The sequence below is a fragment of the Cervus elaphus genome, chromosome 5 (genome assembly GCF_910594005.1).
Source record: "Cervus elaphus chromosome 5, mCerEla1.1, whole genome shotgun sequence".
Lineage (NCBI taxonomy): Eukaryota > Metazoa > Chordata > Mammalia > Artiodactyla > Cervidae > Cervus > Cervus elaphus.
This window is the reverse complement of record NC_057819.1, coordinates 39,145,020-39,164,428: the sequence shown is the minus strand read 5'-3', so window position 1 is coordinate 39,164,428 and position 19,409 is coordinate 39,145,020. Positions and strand designations below refer to the sequence as shown.

The 19,409-nt window shown below is 36.6% G+C and overlaps 1 long non-coding RNA gene across 1 annotated transcript in view; it reads left to right on the top strand.

Moving 5' to 3' along the window:
- The first annotated feature begins 5,717 nt into the window (after positions 1–5,717).
- LOC122694089 overlaps positions 5,718–19,409 on the top strand; it is a 138,884-nt gene continuing 125,192 nt past the window's right edge. The window contains exon 1 of the long non-coding RNA XR_006341107.1: positions 5,718–5,771. This is a non-coding gene — a long non-coding RNA (uncharacterized LOC122694089). The remainder of the gene's footprint in view (positions 5,772–19,409) is intronic.

Sequence of the window (19,409 nt, the reverse complement as noted above, 5' to 3'; positions counted from 1 at the left end):
CACCCACTGTGCCCCACGTTGGCAGTGTTCCTCACTTAAACTCAGCAGTATCTAAGGGCTTCCCTGTTGACTCAGCAGTAAAGAATCTGCCTGACATGTAGAAGATGTGAGTTTGATCCCTGGGTCAGGAAGATCCCCTGGAGAAGGAAATGACAACCCACTCCAGTATTCTTGCCTGGAGAACCCCATGGACAGGGAGTCTGGCAGGTTGCAGTTCACAGGATCGCAAGAGGTCAGACACAACTTAGCCCTATCTTTCTTTCTTTTAGCCTGTTCTAAAGCTGATGTCCAAAAACAGAGAGTCATTCTCAAGATGATGCTTAAGCTCAAAGATCAAGAAACTAAATCTGAGCCACCATCTACTTTTGTAAATTAAGTTTTATTGCAGCACAGATACTACAATTATGTTATGTGTCATCTCTGGCCGTTTTCCCACTGTAACTGCAGAATTAGGTGTAACATAGATCCTAGGGCACATGAAGCCTGAAGTAGTCACTATACAGAAAATGTTTGTCCATTCCTGTTGTAACTGGATTTTCAGTGGGCCATTAACAGCACTCCAATTGGTATTTGGTCATACACCCACTGATGTACTTATTTTACTATGAAACGTATTCTTCCACTGAGGGGATGTTTTGAGTTACTGATCAGTGTCAATAAATCAAGGGTCAGTCACTCAGTTGTGTTTGACTCTTCGTGCCCCCATGGACTGTAGCCAACCAGGCTCTTCTGTCCATGAACTTCTCCAGGCAAGAATACTGATGTGGGTTGCCATTTCCTTCCTCAGGGGATCTTCCTGACCCAGGGATCGAACCTAGGTCTCCTGTACTGCAGGCAGATTCTTTACTGTTTGAGCTACCAGGGGAACTTTTCCCAAACTTTGGGTGATAATGCTGGTAGAAGCAGTACAAGCAAGAAAATAAAACGTATATCTGGAGTTCACACTGCTGCTCCCTTCAGGCTAGAAGCAAGTCCCATTCACATGACTTGTTGCCAAGGAATTACTTGGTCTTCTTGTGAAGCGGTTCCACATCAGGAGCTCAACATCAGTTTTTGCTGCTAGCATGTTAGTTATTCTGAAGTGGCTGTAGTTAGATTGGTCTTATTGAGAGAGAACCCATGTGGCTGGTCCATGCTTATCCTCCACCTCTGTGGTCACTCTGTTCATAGATTGTTATGCAAACTCTCAGGTGCTTGGGATCAGAGACTTGCTGACACCATCATATATTATGTTTTCCACCTGTTTTGTTAAAGTCTTCTCTGTAGTGACTGCTTTCTGGTAGCATTCACTTGACATACTATATTCACTTACATGGATCTATCTGCACATCTTTCCCCAGTTTTCTTCCTTTTGTACACAATCAGCAACTCATTTTGCCAGCGTCCAGGAATCCCAGTGCATTGATACAAAGCTAATGATTAAGTGGACTTTTTGAGACTCTATACAGAGAAGATTACACTGTCATTGTCAAATTGTAATCCACCTACTAGTAACATCAGGAGAAAGCTTCTTAGAAATTCAGAATCACAGTCCCCACACCAATTCTACTCCATCAGAATCTGCATTTTAACACAATCTTGAATTGGTTCTTACATGAACATTGAAATTTAAGAAACAATGAGATAATCAATCTTCTACACTATAATGTTATTTTGTTATATAACAATAACATCCTGATTCTGGACTTTTTAATTTCTCCTTGAGGTTTTCTCAAATACTTTAATATTGTTTAATTTGATGTGCTCAAATTTTGAATTATAATTAACTTTTTTTTAAAATGTATCACTTTATAATGACCTTTTCTCCTAATAAATCTTTTGTCAAATTCTGCTTTTTTATATTAACACAATTCTTTTCAGCTCTCTTTTTGTAAATATTTTCTCACATTTTTGAAAGGATTTATTTTTAGCATGTCTATGTCTTCAACTTATTCTTCCCATATTTTAAAGGTGTGCCTCTCATAAATAGCATATGTCTGACTTTTTTGCAGAATATTATATAGATCTTTAAAAGATATAGCTAATCAATTTAAAATAGTATATTTAATCAATTTAAATGTATTGTGATTCTCAATATATTCTTGTTTATTTCTGATACATTTTGTGCTTTCCCATTTTTCTAAGGTTTTCTTACTTATTCCTTGCCTTCATTTGTTATGATGCTTTGTTTTAAAGTTCATATTAACCTACTAGTTTGTAAAATATGTACTCTATGTGTATTTGCCAGTGGTTTAGATTTGAATTTTGCCAAGCATATCTTACAAAGTCTACCACTGAATTTAATGGTCATATACTCTCTTCACACATAACAGATCTTAGAATACTTCAACCATAAATCCCAGCTGAAAATGTTATGTTTGTTCAGATTTTCATTCATCCTGAATTGTTTTAACCGCATGGATTGTTCATTAGTGTATAATTTTTATTCAGATGAGGTTTGTTACATTATTCTTTATCTGTGTCTTTTTTTCACCATATCTGATATTAGATATTCCTCATGGTATCATTTTTCTTCCTTTTAAACTAGGTAATTTATAGGTTTCTTTATTGAGATTTGATTCATTGTAAACTCTCTATTTTAGTTTATGTTAAAATGTTTTCAATTTGCGATTTCTATTGAAAAATTATTTCTCTAGGATACAAATGCCCAGGTAGATACATTCCCAGAGAATTTGGAAGTCTTATGTTTCATTGTGTGAAACTTTCCAGAAACATTGATTTTATTTATTTTAGGTGATGTGCCCTGGTTTTGTCCAGGCTCTTCATGTCTTTGCCTTTGAGATTTTTTAGTTTCATTATGATGAACTTAGATGTGGATTTCTTTTGGAGTATTATTCTTTAGATATATTACTCCATTACCTTATTTCTGGGACAAAATTTTTGTCTTTAATTTTGGAAATTTTTCAGCCATTATTTTTGCAAATATTGTCTATTTGTTTTGTTCTCTTTCCTTCTGTAACTCCCACTACAGTTATGTGGATTAAAGAAGCCTATTTCCATTACTCATAACACTTCTGACACCAAATGCTTTTCTTTTTTCCATACCAACCAACCCTATGATTCTCTGAAGATACCAACTGGGTGTCCAACAGTTTAATTCAGTTTGATACTAACCAACTGGAGTTAGCACAGACCCCAAAGATGAAGGACTCATCCCCACAAGACCGCGCCCCTCTTCATATGCCCGTTTCTAGTATGTGGGTCCCTAGAGCGGTGACGTGTGTGCATGTATGCATACTGTCACTCAGCAGTGTTTGACTCTTTGAGTCCCTATGGACTGTAGCCTGCCAGGATCCTCTATCCATGGAATTTCCCAGGCAAGAATACTCGAGTGGCGTTGCCATTTCCTTCTTCAGGGGATCTTCCCAACTTCCCAACCCTGGGATCAAACCCACATCTCCTGCATCTCTTGCATTGGCAGGCAGATTCTTTACTGCTGAGCCACTTGGGAAGTCCAGAGTACTAAGACTTCTGCCAATTTTGCTACAAAGTTGGGGGTTCCCACAACTCCTCCAGCTTAATAATTTGCTAGAATGGCTCACACAATTCAGGGAAACATTTATTTACACTAACTGGGTTATTATCAAGGATATTATAAAGGACACAGATGAAGAACCAGGTGAAGAGGTACATAGAGTGAGATCTGGAAGCCTCTCAAGTGCAGGAGCTTCTAACCACTGGAGTTGAGGTGCACCATCGTTCCAGCATGTGGATGTGTTCACCAACCCAAAGGCTTATTGTTTAGGGTTTTTGTGGAGGTTTCATCATTAAGGCAAGATTGGCTAAATCATTGGCCGCTGGTGATAAGTTGAGTCTCTAGCCTCTCTTCCCAACCTGGAGGTTGGGGGTGGAGCCAAAATCATCAATCTCTAATCACGTAGTCAGTCCTCAATCCTGAAGCTATTTGAGGTCCCCAGCCACAAGTCATTGAATTAGCACAGAAATAGAGATTCATCACTGGATGATTCCAAAGGTCTTACAAGCTCTTGTGTCACAAACTGGCAACTAAGACAAAATATTATAACAATCGATGTTCCTCCTATCTCTCAGGAGATTACAAAGGTTTTAGGAGCTCTGTGCCAGGAACCAGGGACCAAGATCAAATATACAGTTCTTATTACATCACAGTATCTCAGTAGACCATATCATTCCATATTCCATGTCTCAACATCTCTTACATTTTTTGTTTCTTTAGCTTTCCATGTTGGATACTGGGGAATTCCTTCAGCTTTAATTTCCAAGCTATTGATGCTCTTCAGTTGTATATCACTTGTCCTTTCTCCTATTTGCAAGATTTTTTTTTCTTATAAATCCTTTTTGACTCATTTTCCATTGATACTGGCCATTGTGGCAATCCCTCTACCATGCTTATTGACTTCATATTTTGTCTCTTTAAATTGCTTCATACAGATCTACTTTATATCCTGTATCTCATAATTTCATTTTCTCTTAAGAATGGTTTAAATAAATTTCTCTTTCTATTGATTTTTCTCCCATGGTAGTCTATTATATACATATAAATATATATATTTGTTCATATGTAATTGGACTAAATTTTAACCATCAAAGACTTAACATGGGGCAATCCCGAGTGGCCACAGGTGAGCACACTTTACTCAGGCTATTCTGAGGTTTGTTTCTTCCTAGCTTCAAGGAAGCTGCAAACCTAGAACACTCCAGTAGTATTTCTTGGTTTGAGTTTCCCCAAAAAGTGGTGGTGTGTGGGAGGATAACATAGAGTTCCTGGTCTATCTGGAAGCAGGTCTGTGGTGACAAAATTTGGAACGTGGTGATAAATGATGATGATACTGATGAAAATGATGGTGGTGATGATGATGACAACGACAAAGTGTTCTACTCAGAGCATAACACAGAAAACAGGGCTTCTTTTGGTCTCATTTTGGCAATAGATATTTTCTGCCCCCCTTTTACTGAGGGTATAACATTTTTACCCATCCTAGCTTTATTGTTTGTTAATGATCAGCTTCTATTTACCACTCCATAATCCACTGTGTTAAATCCTGGAATCTAAGTATGAATGTGATCATCGTTGTTGTTTAGTCGCTAAGTAGTGTCCAACTCTTGCGACCCCATGAACTGTAGCCTGCCAGACTCCTCTGTCCATAGGATTTTCCAGGCAAGAAAACTGGAGTGGGTTGCCATTTCCTTCTCCAGGGGACCTTCCCAACCCAGGGATTGAACTTGGGTCTCAAATGTCTTTCACTGTTTTTATGCTCATCAAATGTAAGTTTGGCTGTTTTCATGGGCTTAATTGTGTATCGCTTGTGCCGCCTTAGTTCTTCATTTTCCTTGTCATTTCATATTCATTACATTTTCATAGCAATAAACTATCACTTTACGTGTAAGAAGAAAAAAATGTATTCTAGATGTCTATTACATTATTCTATGAAAACAATTAAAAAGAGGAATGTTTCAAAGCAATAGAAAAGATTAACTCTAGTTTCTGAAAGGCAACTTCTTATAAAAAACAAGATTTCTAAATTTTCTGATACTAAAGAGAGACTTTCTTACTACATGGTTTGGGATATTACTAGTATTCTTTAAAAGGAATCATTTCATTATCAATTATTAACAAACTTTATGACACATCTTTCTGGGAATAGTGCAAGAAAATTTCAAATATAACATTTGAAGAAATTGTCTTCAATAAGAAATGTTTCTTGTTTGTAAAATACTCCTCTGTTTTGTTCTTTCAGGAATATGCATTTCCGTACCTTCAAAGGGTTAGTGAATGAGTCCTTCCTTTCAAGGTAATTTTATCAAGAGCCACAATGTATATGAATATAACTTCATCTGGAAAAAAGAATCTCCTCTGTTATCATCTTAAAACTAGTCTTAAAAACTGAAGGATTCCCATACTAATTTAGTTGCATACAGTTGGCCTTTAAACAATACAGGTTTGAACTGCTGGGCTCCACTTATACACTGATTTTTTTTTCCCCCAATAAATACTGCAGTACTACGTGATCCATCATTATGGTTGAATACAAAGGCATGAAATCCTGTTATGAAGGAACCATGAATATGGAGATCCAACTGTAAGATACTTGGATTTTCCACTACACAGAAAATGGCATCTCTCTCTTATTTAGCTGCCTTGTTTTAGCATCAATTGTAGTATGACCCTAGCAATAGTGAAGTACTTTTAGGATTGGTTTCTTCTGCTCTTCTTGGTAGTCAGTCCATTCCAATTATCCTGTGAGGAATATCCTTGAAATGATATTCTTTGATCAATCACTTAGACACTAGAGAGTGAATTATGATATTTAAGGAACAACTTTTCCTATAAAAGTTTTGTTTGTTTCACATTCTTAGAAGCAAGTCTCTTTAAGTGTTCAATTTCTATGAACCTCCTTGGAAAGACAATAGATTTTTATCATTTCCTTAAAATCAATCTATGTAAACTTGGGTTAAAATATGTAGTGGATTTTCTTTTCTTCCTCCTTTATTCTCTTGATTTTTGAAATCATTGGGAAAAAATAGAAAACTAAAATGTAATCTCTTCTGCAGTTTTTGTGTTGACACTGAAAATTTGGCCAGAAACGATTCTGCTTTAAACATTCAAGAGTGTGTGTCTGTTTTCAATATGAACTGAAACATTAGGGAAAACATTTTAGACTTACACAGCCTTAAATGGTGCTGCCTGCCAGAAACTCCAAGCAGCTGCAGAACCCACTAATGAAAACTGGGACTGCTCTTTACAGAGATGGCTATGAAGTATCTTTACAAATAGAAAAGAGAGGCGAGCATAATTAACAAACTATACAGTGAAATAATTGCATATTTTTGTGACTTTCATTTTTTTCCATCTACACAGATGGAGAGAAAGTGAGTTAATTTTGCATCCTTCAGAGCGATGCGTGGCAGAGATGAGTCACCTCTCACTCATGTCACTCACACTCAAACCTCTTCCAGTTTAGAGCTGGCAAGAGGTTGAAGGAGATTTTAACATCAGGGTAGCCAAAGCTGAGAAAGCAGTTGTTTTTGTGGGATTACACAGAATTGATCAGAGTGGGGCATTACATTACATTGTAATACATTGCAGTGCTATGCACTTGAGCCTAGAAAAGGCTTTTAGGTGAACATTTATTTGTTCTGCTACCCTTGAATATACAACTCAACTTCTTTAACTAGAAAGACGTATTAACAAAAGACAATAATAAAAATTTATCTTTTAGAGGAATTGTGTATATTCATCAGAGTGGAGGCTGCAGGACAAGGGTCAGATTGAACGTAATAAAAATATAAGGGTGATGATGATCCACATTTCTTCCAATTAGCACATTTCCACAGTGACCTAGTGGTGCATCTGTCTTACTTGATTATTGAAGGCTAACAAACAATAAATCCTTGGGCGTTTTCACCATAAGACTGACAAAGAAAACTTAGGAAATGAGGAAGTAGAGTTTGTGTCTATTTGTAACGTCAACTATGAATTTTTAATTCTAGAAAATAAATTATTTTAAGCCTTCTTAAAATAAATTAATTCATATTTTTATATCTTCTTTCTTGGGAGAAAAATACTTTCTCAAATCAGATAAAAAGGTGTAGTTATGTTTGTTATCTGTGTGTTTATGTTTGGAATAAGCTATAACTATTTGTATCTCTGTTTCGAAAGGATTCTCTGTTAGAACATTTACATGGCTCTGGATCTAAGTGTGTTTCTGGAAAAGGATTGGTTATAAGATATCTTTCTAAAACCAAGAACCCACAAAAGGCATTTCTTTGCTATTAAATGACAATTTAAAAAGTAGATAATCCTTAAGAGCGACAGTTTGGGGCTTTCCTGACATGGAATACTTTGAAAATAGAAATATAGTATTTTGTTAATTTTTTGGCTGCATATTTTAAAATCTCCTTCCAAGGAGAAGTTATTTATATATATATTTTTCTTACCATAGAAACAGTACCTTTAGCAACTTTTTATAGATTCTACTGCTATTCTTTTAAATAAAAATAAAGTTGTAGTTGTAATACTTACCTGAAAACTTTTGTGTCCTTCATTCTCTCTGAATAGGCCATCCAAAGCAACCTCAGCTTCCTAGGAAGGAGGCCTTCATTTCCTTCCTGACCCCTCAGGCCTTCTTATGTGCCCTTCTTTGCACATGAAGTACTACAACTTGTACCAAAGTGGCAAGAGTATTAATATTTACTGGAATTTTTAAAAAATAAATTTAACAGTGGCAAGAACTATTTGTGTTGTGGAGAGAGAGGCAATCAGTTGAATTTTAGACATTTTATTTATAGTCATTTTTAAAATTAAAGTGTCCACTGGTTAGTTGAACATCCAGGACAGCACACCACGTGTAGGACTTAAGATAATGATGTTGAACTGTTGTATCAGGGCTGTGTGAAGAGGTGTAGCTACTGAGGTGGATGGCAGAGGTGTTGGGCCTGAGCCAGTGGCCATAGTGAGAAGCCTAGAGGGCAGAGCCAAGGAAGATAAGAAAGCTACAGGAGGAGCAGGAAGAGAAGGGGACCACAGAGGATGAGATGGTTGGATGGCATCACCAACTCAATAGACATGAGTTTGGGTAAACTCCAGGAGTTGGGGATGGACAGGGAGGCTTGGTGTGCTACGGTTCATGGGGTCACAAAGAGTCAGACAGGACTGAGCAACTGAACTGAACTGGACTGAGATGTTACATTCATGTCTCTATCTTTTAAGTCTCTGTATCACTTAATTTGGATGAAATGTTCTTTGGACCAAGTGATATGTATCAAATGCAAGTGCTACATACTAGAATTTTTAACAGGCATGTGACTATATTATAATTTAAATTTTGGCAAGCACCACCTTAAAGCGAAATACTTTGCAATAATTATTTCAAATGAGCTTTTTACTGATAATAGTTTTTGTAATATTCTATCTAAGGGTTATTTTAATTAATATCCAGTACTAATAACTTGTTTCAAGAATAGAGGTTTGAAATATTGGCAACTAAAAGAAAATAGTTCAAAATTGTGAACGTTTATTAGACTTTATTGAGTGTGCTGTATTAATTATAAGAAATACATTCCTAGGTAACTAAATTGTTTTTGTTATTACTGCTGTTAAATATCCAAAGACTAATTCTATAAAACGATCCAAAGACTATTCAATTTATACAGCAAATTTATACTCGAAAATATTGCATTTTAATCAGAAATATTAATGATTTCATGACTTTACAATAGAGAAATAATTGATCAAAGTCATAGTTTAATATATAAGGTACTATGGTTACCCAGGGAAAGGACAGCGGGAAGGGATGGTTAGAGAGTTTGCGATAGACAGGTACACACTACTATATTTAAAATGGAAAACCAACAAGCACCTAATATATAGCACATGAAACTCTGCTCAATGTTATGTGACAAGTCTGGATGGGAGGGGAGTTTAGGGGAGAATGGATACATGTGTATGTATAGCTGAGTCCCTTCACAGTTCACCTAAAACTATCACATCTTTAATTGACTATACCCCACTACAAAATAAAACGTTAAAAAAAAATAGCTCAGGTAATTTAATAAATGAGCATAACAAGATAATTATATTAGAATGATAAAATATTATATAAGTTAAAATTTTCTAATATAAGTATAAAAAATGCAAATGATACTAGAATATGGAATGCTGTGTTATTTTCTAAAATCATGGTTTTGTTTCCTTTTTCATTCCTTTCACATCCATTCCTAAAATTCCTTATAGAATTTCTAGCTCTGTCTAAGCACAGATATTCTAGGAGAGGAAGGATCAGATACTTCCTTCAGACTGAGTAAAGAGGCATGGTGGTGTCACCAAAGTCCTGTTGTTTGATGGAAAACAAGATAGTTTCCTGGCATCATTTCCAGGAGGTAGACTGTACTATATCAGTGTAATGTAAACTGTTGATAAGTATAATCTTGTCAATATGTTGTGGGTTTTTTTTTTTCTGAATCCAATATGGATTTCTTATTTTCATGTCATAATCCTATGCTCAATTATTTTTGTTTTTCTTGCAGATCACCTCTCTTCTCTAAGCCTTATATTCAATTATAATGCTATCTCTAGTTCAACCAGATGCTTCCCAGGTGGCGTTAGTGGTAGAGTGTGAAAGTCGCTCAGTCGTGTCCAACTGTTTGGGAGCCCATGGACTGTAGAGTCCATGGAATTCTCAAGGCCAGAATACTGGAGTGCGTAGCCTTTCCCTTCTCCAGGGGGTCTTCCCAATCCAGGGATTGAACCCAGGTCTCCCACATTGCAGGCAAATTCTTTACTAGCTGAGCCACAAGGGAAACAAGGCACTATATAAAGACTAAGGAGTGGGTGATTCCCCAATTGTCGGAATGATCCTCCCACTCATTATCATATATAATTACCCTTCAATGGTAAAAGAACCCACCTACAAATGCAGGAGATTTAATGAGACAAGGGTCCCATCTCTGGGTCAGGAAGATCCCTGGTAGACGGCATGGCAATCCGCTTCAGTATTCTTACCCAGACAGTCACATGGACAGAGGAGCCTAGCATGCTACAGTCCATGGGGTTGCAAAGAGTTGGACAGGATTGAAGTGACTTAGCAGGCATGCACTAGTTCAACCAGCATTAATTAATCAATAACTCTAATATCTCAAGTCACCTTTTATCATTCTACTTTCTTTTTAGACTTCAACATCAACTTTAGTCAAAATAAATAAATTTTGGAAAAAGAAGATTATATTTAATATCTCAAGATTCAGTTCAGTTCAGTCCCTAGTTGTGTCTGACTCTTTGTGACCCCATGAACTGCAGCACACCAGGTTTCCCTGTCCATCACCAACTCCCAGAGCTTGCTCAAACTCATGTCCATCAAGTCAATGATGTCTTCCAACCATCCCATCCTCTGTCATCCCCTTCTCCTCTTGCCTTCTGTCTTTCCCAACTTCAGGGTCTTTTCCAATGAGTCAATTCTTCGCATCAGATGGCCAAAGCATTGGAGTTTCAGCTCAGCCTAAGTCCTTCCAATGAATATTCAGGACTGATTTCCTTCAGGATTGACTGTTTGACCTCAAGATTAGCAAATAAAATAAAGAATATTTTGAATAAATACATTTGAAGGAAATTCAGAAATAGCATTGTGCCCTTGTAAATTATGTGCTTTGTAAATGATGTTTTCAAAAATTTTTCTCTTGTTTTCCTGTTTAATTTGAAGAAATGACTCTAATGTTAAGAATTTCAAGCTAAGTTAAGGAAAAAGTCAATTATATAATCGGATAAAAGAGAAGGAATTTTCTGGGAATGGCTGGTTTTAATTGCCTCAAAATGCAATGTAAATATCAGTGATATTTTTAGATTGAAGTTTATTAAAGGACCAAGAAACTCAGATTTCTACTCCAAATGATAATTATACCTTTCTCTTTTTCAAGTCTCAGAAAGATGGACTATGTGTTGCTAAATTTAAACTTCAAGGGATTCTGAATTTTATTTGTAATCTCCATCGACCAAAAGGGCTTCCCTGGTGGTTCAGATGGTAAAGAATCTGCCTGCAATGCAAGAGACCTGGGTTTGATCCCTGGTCAGGAAGATCTGCTGGAGAAGGGAATGGCAACCCACTCCACTATTCTTGCCTGGAGAATTCCATGGGCAAAGTACCCTAGTGAGATACAGTCCATGGGGTTGCAAAGAGTTGAACACAACTAAGCGACTAACTCACACACACAATGATCAAAATTGTTCTGTTAATAGTTTCAGATTTTTCTCATCAGTTTCTTTCTTTTTTATTCTTAATTGCATCAACTCTTCAGGTTCTGACATACTTAACTTCTCAATATCCTATTCAATAATCTAATGCTATTAATATCTTTATTGTATTTTTCTCTTTTTTCCAATAAAAATTCCTGACTGTTTTCTTCCTGTCACATTATCCTGATCTCAAACATGAGCATATATTTTTTATTTCCCCACTCCAGTTTAACTACTTTTTTATTGAAGCCATTATATTGTTCTTCTTTTGTTGACAACCAAAGTCTCTCTTTTAATGCTTTACAATCACTTTCTTATGTTTTAGGCTCTTCATCATGCTCTTCCTAGTACACCTTTTGCCTGATATCTGTCTTATAATTCCATGGACATTAGGTACAGAGTTGATTTGTCCTGATTTTTAAAACTCATCTTATTCTCCCAGTCATTAACTGTGCTTCAATTTGCTATACTTTTCTTTGGATGATTCAATGGATGCAATGCCATGTCAAATATGGTTCTTGTTCTGTTTATTACAGTTTAGTGATGAAAGTGAAAAACCATGTAAGAAAATATAAATACTAAGATAAGGCAGCAAATAAAGTCTCAGTGAATGGATTGCTTTGTGGATTAAAGTGCTTTTCTCCTTCAAAAATATTTTATTGGTATATAGTTGATTTATGATGTGTTAGTTTCAGGTGTACAACAAAGTGAATCAGTTATACATAGACATACATACAATCCTTTTTAGATTCTTTTCCCATATAGGCCATTACGGAGTATTGAGTAGAGTTCCCTGTGCTATACAGTAGGTCCTTATTAGGTTATCTGTTTTTTATACATAGCAGTGTGTATATGTCAGTTTCAACTTCCCAATTTATCGCTTCCTCCCACTTTCTTCTGGGTAACTGTAAGTTTGTTTTCTACATCTGTGACTCTCTGTTTTGTAAATAAGTTCATTTGCATTATTTTTTTAGATTCCATATATAAGCAATATTATGTATTTGTCTCTCCAATTTTTTTTTTTTTTGTATTAAGGTAACTTTGAGAGGCAGTTTGGGGGCCTTTTGCAGTTTAGTAAAATATGTTCACTCTCTACATTTTTCCTATTATTAAATCTTTCCATGGAGCCCTGTAAAAAGGACCCAACTGAAATATCCAGGTAAATTCTGCTTATAGGACAGCGATCACCCTGAGACTATGAAAGGATTAGCATAATTTCTGTGACTATGGACCTTTGCCACCAAATATTGTTTGTGATCAAGGTATTTGTGTGTTTGAGCACTGTCCATTATGAACCCAAAGTGTTATTTCAGTGTTTTGAATGACAGAGTACCAGCTTTCTTGGTGGTATTCTACAAATAATTTCTTAAGATGCTCTAGAGAAGGGCACACCCACAATTAACTTGAGTTATAAATCTATTGCAGTAGCCTATTTTTTAATTATATAAAAGGAAAGAAGACTTTTAATTCTCCCTTAGAAATATTCCCAACAAGTGTTCTCCTCCACCATCATTTTTCTCCTGTGAAGCAACCCTTTTTAACAAAATAAAAAAATCATAGGATTTCAGAGTTGGGACTCACCAGAAAGGTAATTTTATTGGAAAATGTTCTGATGCAAAATCAAAATGAGGAAGTGACATAGAATATTTGAATATATGACTTAAAAATGTCAGAGAAGAGATTGTTTTATGAGCTGAACTTGGATAGTCGCAGGCTGAGATGCAGATCAGGAGAAGGTTGATCAGGCAGAGTCCTGGCAATGAGCAGAGGGACGTTTGAACCAAAGTGCACATGAGTTGGATAGTAAATCTGAGGAAACACTTCCAAACAGTGTTCCAAGTGCTAGACTTAGAGGATGATCATCGGGGCCAAAACGTGAGTGTGTGTGTGCAGGGAGGGTGGCCAAATACTCCTGGATTAAAAAAATCGGAGTGTTGTGTTCTATCAGAACTTCTCAGAGACCTTAATATGCTTGCATGGAAATGTGAAGAAATAAGTATATTGTGTACTGACAACACTTCTTTTTTTCTTTCTCTAAAGCAAATTTTAAAATCCATCACAGGGAAAAACAAAACTCAAGAGATGTTTCATTCATGACACAGGACAACACTTTTTTAGAAACATTTTCACCACTGCCTCTCATGAAGCCCAGCAGGGTGGTTGGCCCCATTTCCTGTCTTCTCTCCCAGAATCTATAATTCTCCACCTCAAATCCACTGGTTGCTGCTGGCTCTGGTTTTTTCCTACCCTTCTCTCTCACCCTTTCCAAACTTTACCAGCAGTAAGCCTTGATTTTTAGTTCTTAAATCAGTCGAATAGCTTCGGGATGTGCTCAATGCTCCAATCCCATTGTTTCAACCATCACAAGATTCAGACTTTCTTTTAAAGAAAAACAACTAGAGGCTGACTTCTTCTTAGCTAGTTAGAGAAAGAGGAAAAATTTTATTTATTTATTAATTTAAATATATATATATATATTGTATAATGCATGCATGCTAGATCAGTTCAGTCATTTCTGACTCTTTGTGACCTCATGGACTGTAGCCGCCAAGCTCCTCTGTCCATGGGATTCTCCAGGCAAGGATACTGGAGTGGGTTGCCATGTCCTCCTTCAGGAGATCTTCCTGACCCAGAGATTGAACCTGCATCTCTTTTGTCTCGTGCATTGGTAGGCAGGTTCTTTACCACTAACGCCACCTGGTAAGCCTACCCTATGCATACACAAACGAAAAGGTAGCTGTTACGTGTTTATTAATATTCGACAAAGAAGACTTAAAACAAGGGGTTCAGTTCAGTTCAGTTCAATTAAGTTGCTCAGTCATGTCCAACTCCTTGTGACCCCATGGACTGCAGCACGAAGGCTTCTCTGTCCTTCACCAACTCCCAGAATTTACTCAAACTCATGTCCATTGAGTCGGTGATGCATCCAACCATTCATCCTCTGCCGTCCCCTTTTCCTCCCACCTTCAATCCTTCCGAGCATCAGGGTCTTTTCTAGTGAGTCAGTTCTTCACATTAGGTGGCCAAAGTACTGAAGTTTCAGCTTCAGCATCAATCCTTCCAATGAATATGCAGGACTATTTGTTTTAGGATGGACTGGTGGGATCTCCTTGCTGTCCAAGGGATCTCAATAGTCTTCTCCAATATCAAAGTTCAAAAGCATCAGTTCTTCGGCACTCAGTTTTCTTCATGCTCCAACTCTCACATCCATACATGACCATTGGAAAAACCATAGCTTTGACTAGACAGACCTTTGTTGGCAAAGTAATGTCTCTGCCTTTTAATATGCCGTCTAGGTTGGTCATAACTTTTCTTCCAAGGAGCAAGTGTGTTTTAATTTCATGGCTGCAGTCACCATCTGCAGGGATTTTGAAGTCCCCCAAAATAAAGTCTCTCACTGTTTCCATTGTTTCCCCATCTATTTGCCAAGAAGTGATGGGACCAGATGCCATATCTTAGTTTTCTGAATACTGAGTTTTAAGCCAAAATTTTCACTCTCCTTTTTCACTTTCATCAAGAGGCTCTTCAGTTCTTCACTTTCTGCCATAAGTGTGGTGTCATCTGCATATCTGAGGTTATTGATATTTCTCCCAGAAATCTTGATTCCAGCTTGTGCTTCATCCAGTGCAGCATTTCTCACAATGTACTCTGCATATAAGTTAAATAAGCAAGGTGACAATATACAGCTTTGATGTACTCCTTTCCTGATTTGGAACCAGTCTGTTGTTCTATGTCCAGTTCTAACTGTTGCTTCTTGACCTGCATACAGATTTCTCAGGAGGCAGGTCAGGTGGTCTGGTATTCACATCTCTTTAAGAATTTTCCAGTTTTTTGTGATCCACACAGTCAAAGGCTTTTGCATTGTCAGTAAAGCAGAAGTTGATGTTTTTCTGGAACTCTCTTGTTTTTTTGATGATCCAGTGGATGTTGGCAGTTTTATCTCTGGTTCCTCTGCCTTTTCGAAATCCAGCTTGAACATCTGGAAATTCATGGTTCACATACTGTTGAAGAATTTCTCCAAGCCTGGCTTGGAGAATTTTGGGGTACCACTGGAGAAAAAGACATTTTCAAAATGATAAAAGAACTAATTCTACAGAAAGATACAGGAATCCAAAATCAGCATATTTTGTATGCAATAATAGGGCTTTGAAATGCAAATAGTACATATGAGAGATTTAGAGAAGGAAATTCAAAAATCTTATGTGAAGATTTCAAAACTTGCAGAAGATTTGAACAACTGTTAACTAATATAACTTCACTGACCTGCAAAGAATACTTTAGTCAACAACTGAAATAAATAATACCCACTCTTCAATTATTTCCTTTATTTCTTTTTTTTTCCATTTAATTTTATTAGTTGGAGGCTAATTACTTTACATTATTGTAGTGGTTTTTGTCATACATTTTGACGTGAATCAGCCATGGATTTACATGTATTCCCCATCCCGCTCCCCGCTCCCACCTCCCTCTCCATCCGATTCCTCTGGGTCTTCCCAGTGCACCAGGCCCGAGCACTTGTCTCATGCATCCAGCCTGGGCTGGTGATCTGTTTCATCATAGATAATATACATGTTTCGATGCTGTTCTCTCAAAACATCCCACTCTTGTCTTCTCCCACAGAGTCCAAAATTCTGTTCTGTACATCTGTGTCTCTTTTTCTATTTTGCATATAGGGTTATAGTTACCATCTTTCTAAATTCCATATATATGCATTAGTATACTGTATTGGTCTTTATCTTTCTGGCTTACTTCATTCTGTATAAGGGGCTCCAGTTTCATCCATCTCATTAGAACTGATTCAAATGAATTCTTTTTAACGGCTGAGTAATATTCCATGGTGTATATGTACCACAGCTTCCTTATCCATTCGTCTGCTGATGGGCATCTAGGTTGCTTCCATGTCCTGGCTATTATAAACAGTGCTGTGATGAACATTGGGGTGCACGTGTCTCTTTCAGATCTGGTTTCCTCAGTGTGTATGCCCAGGAGTGGGATTGCTGGGTCATATGGCAGTTCTATTTCCAGTTTTTTAAGAAATCTCCACACTGTTTTCCATAGCGGCTGTACTAGTTTGCATTCCCACCAACAGTGTAAGAGGGCTCCCTTTTCTCCACACCTTCTCCAGGATTTATTGCTTGTAGACTTTTGGATAGCAGCCATCCTGACTGGCATGTAATGGTACCTCATTGTGGTTTTGATTTGCATTTCTCTGATAATGAGTGATGTTGAGCATCTTTTCGTGTGTTTGTTAGCCATCTGTATGTTGTCTTTGGAGAAATGTCTGTTTAGATCTTTGGCCCAATTTTGATTGGGTCATTTATTTTTCTGGAATTGAGCAGCAGGAGTTGCTTGTATATTTTTGAGATTAATCCTTTGTCTGTTGCTTCATATGCTATTATTTTCTCCCAATCTGAGGGCTGTCTTTTCACCTTGCTTATAGTTTCCTTTGTAGTGCAAAAGCTTTTAAGTTTAATTAGGTCCTATTTGTTTATTTTTGCTTTTATTTCCATTACTTGGGAGGTGGGTCATAGAGGATCCTGCTGTGATTTATATTTCCTTTATTTCTTCAATGGCAGTTGGCCTATGTAGCCCATCTTCTCCTTTCCCCCCACAGTTCTTTGGTAGAGAGAGAAAATTATCCAGGTTTTCATTTCTTTAGATTATTTTGCATTATTGTTCAAAGTAATGTTCTTAATAATTATTTTTTTTAATTTCCTCTATCTTGATGATATTTTACCCTTTTTATTTCTGATTTTCTGCTCTATGCTTTCTCCCCAAGACCCAACCTAATTCCCCTACTGCCACTACTTTTTAATTGAGTTAACTAGCTGGGTTTCAATAGTATTCTTTTTGAAAATTTTTTTCTGAAGGATTATGACTAAGATGTATATATTTATTGTTCTTTTACCACAAATTAATTTGGCTTGTATGAAAATATTGCTGAATTTGTGCACAAATGTTAATATATTCTGTATCTTCATTTTGAATTTTTATCTAAGGCATGATAAAGTGTCCTTTTGTGTTCTCCTTGTAATGTTTCATGGTCTAAATTCTTGCTGTCAGATGTCTACTTGCTTTCTTTTTATCTGTGTTTGCCTGGTATAATATGCTTGTTCTTTTATTTTTTACCCATTCAGAATATTTATTTCAGATCTGTCTTATGAATGTAGCACAGAGTATTGAATTTTGCTTTGTTAGGTAATTTGAAATTATTTTTTTCTATCAATAGGTAATTTAAGCTGTTACACAACAGTCAATATGAATAGTAACTTTGGTCTCTGTTCTTTCATATTCTTGTACATTATACACACTTTCATTGATTTTTGTTACATAGCTAGTTTTATATGTTCTCTTTCTGTGTGTATGTATCAGTATACCTTTTGGCATTTATGAAGATTTGCATTTTTTCATGGTTACTGTATTGGTTGTATTTCCACTATTAAGCTGGATGAAAAAAATCATCTTGAAATCAATGTTTAAAACAATAAGCATCAACCTTTTTCATGAGTATATGGATTAGTGATTTCAGATGCATTGTTCCTTGGGTTTAAGCTAGATTTACTTCTGGAGCTATACTGGCTATTGGCTGGGGCAATTTAGCTCTGTATTTTACATTCCTCTTACATTTCTTCAGCAGACAAGACCAGATTTCTCATGGCAAAGGCAGAATGGCAAGAGCCTAAGAAGCAACAGGCAAATACTTTTCCAAACCTCTGGTTGAATTATATTTGTTAACTTCACACAGGTCAAAGGAAATACTATGACAAATCCCAGAATCATAGTGGACGACAAGAGGAATGGAGAATGAGAGGTTGTTTTTGCAATATAACAGAATTACAATTATTCTTATGCCTTTATATGATATCCTTAGGCATCCCCTTTTTGGAGGGATATTGGCTTTATTTTTTCATTTTTTGATTTATGATAAACAGTGAAATTAGCTTGTAACTTCTTTTTCCTCCCCTCCCCTTTCTTCTCCTAGGATCTAATTAGAAATAATATCATTTTGTTTTCCTTTAATTCTTATAATGCAATCAGTGAGATCTGGAATTAGGCTAACTGAATTATACTCATTTGGAAAGAAACATCAGGAATAGGAAAAACATATTGCTTCCAATAATGGTAGAAAATATAAAGATAACCAATCAGCCTTGTTACTTGTCTTTTTTCCAAGAATGTTCAAAAGCTTGAATTAAATTGTGGATTTAAGGAGGGTTGGAGTTTTGCAGAGGGAGAGAGGGGCAAGAGAGCAGAGGATAGATGCTATAGCACAGTTGGGAAAGGAGAATAAAAACACGAGGGTCATGGTGAATGGGGAGAGATGGTGGGAAAATAATTGGGAAGTCTTTACCTAGTCAACCAATTACTGGAAGAAGTAAATTTGAAGATTAAGAGGTAGTCAATGGAAAGCAGACATTGGAAACTGAGGTTTTGGAGGAGATGTAGATTAGAGTATGATGATGGGGATGGATGGATAGATAAGGAAGGAGGACAACCTCCTATGAGTGAGGTGAAAAAAGTATTTGGACACAAGACTTATCTCCCTTTATACTGCAATAAAGCATGGGCCATCTAAGGTCAAAGGAAACACACTGATACAAAAATATTTCATTAATGTTTATGCCTAGTTTTGTTCTATATACTAAGGATATGGAAGTGGTGAACAGTGTTGACCAGATACTGCTCTCTTGGGAGTGACATTCTA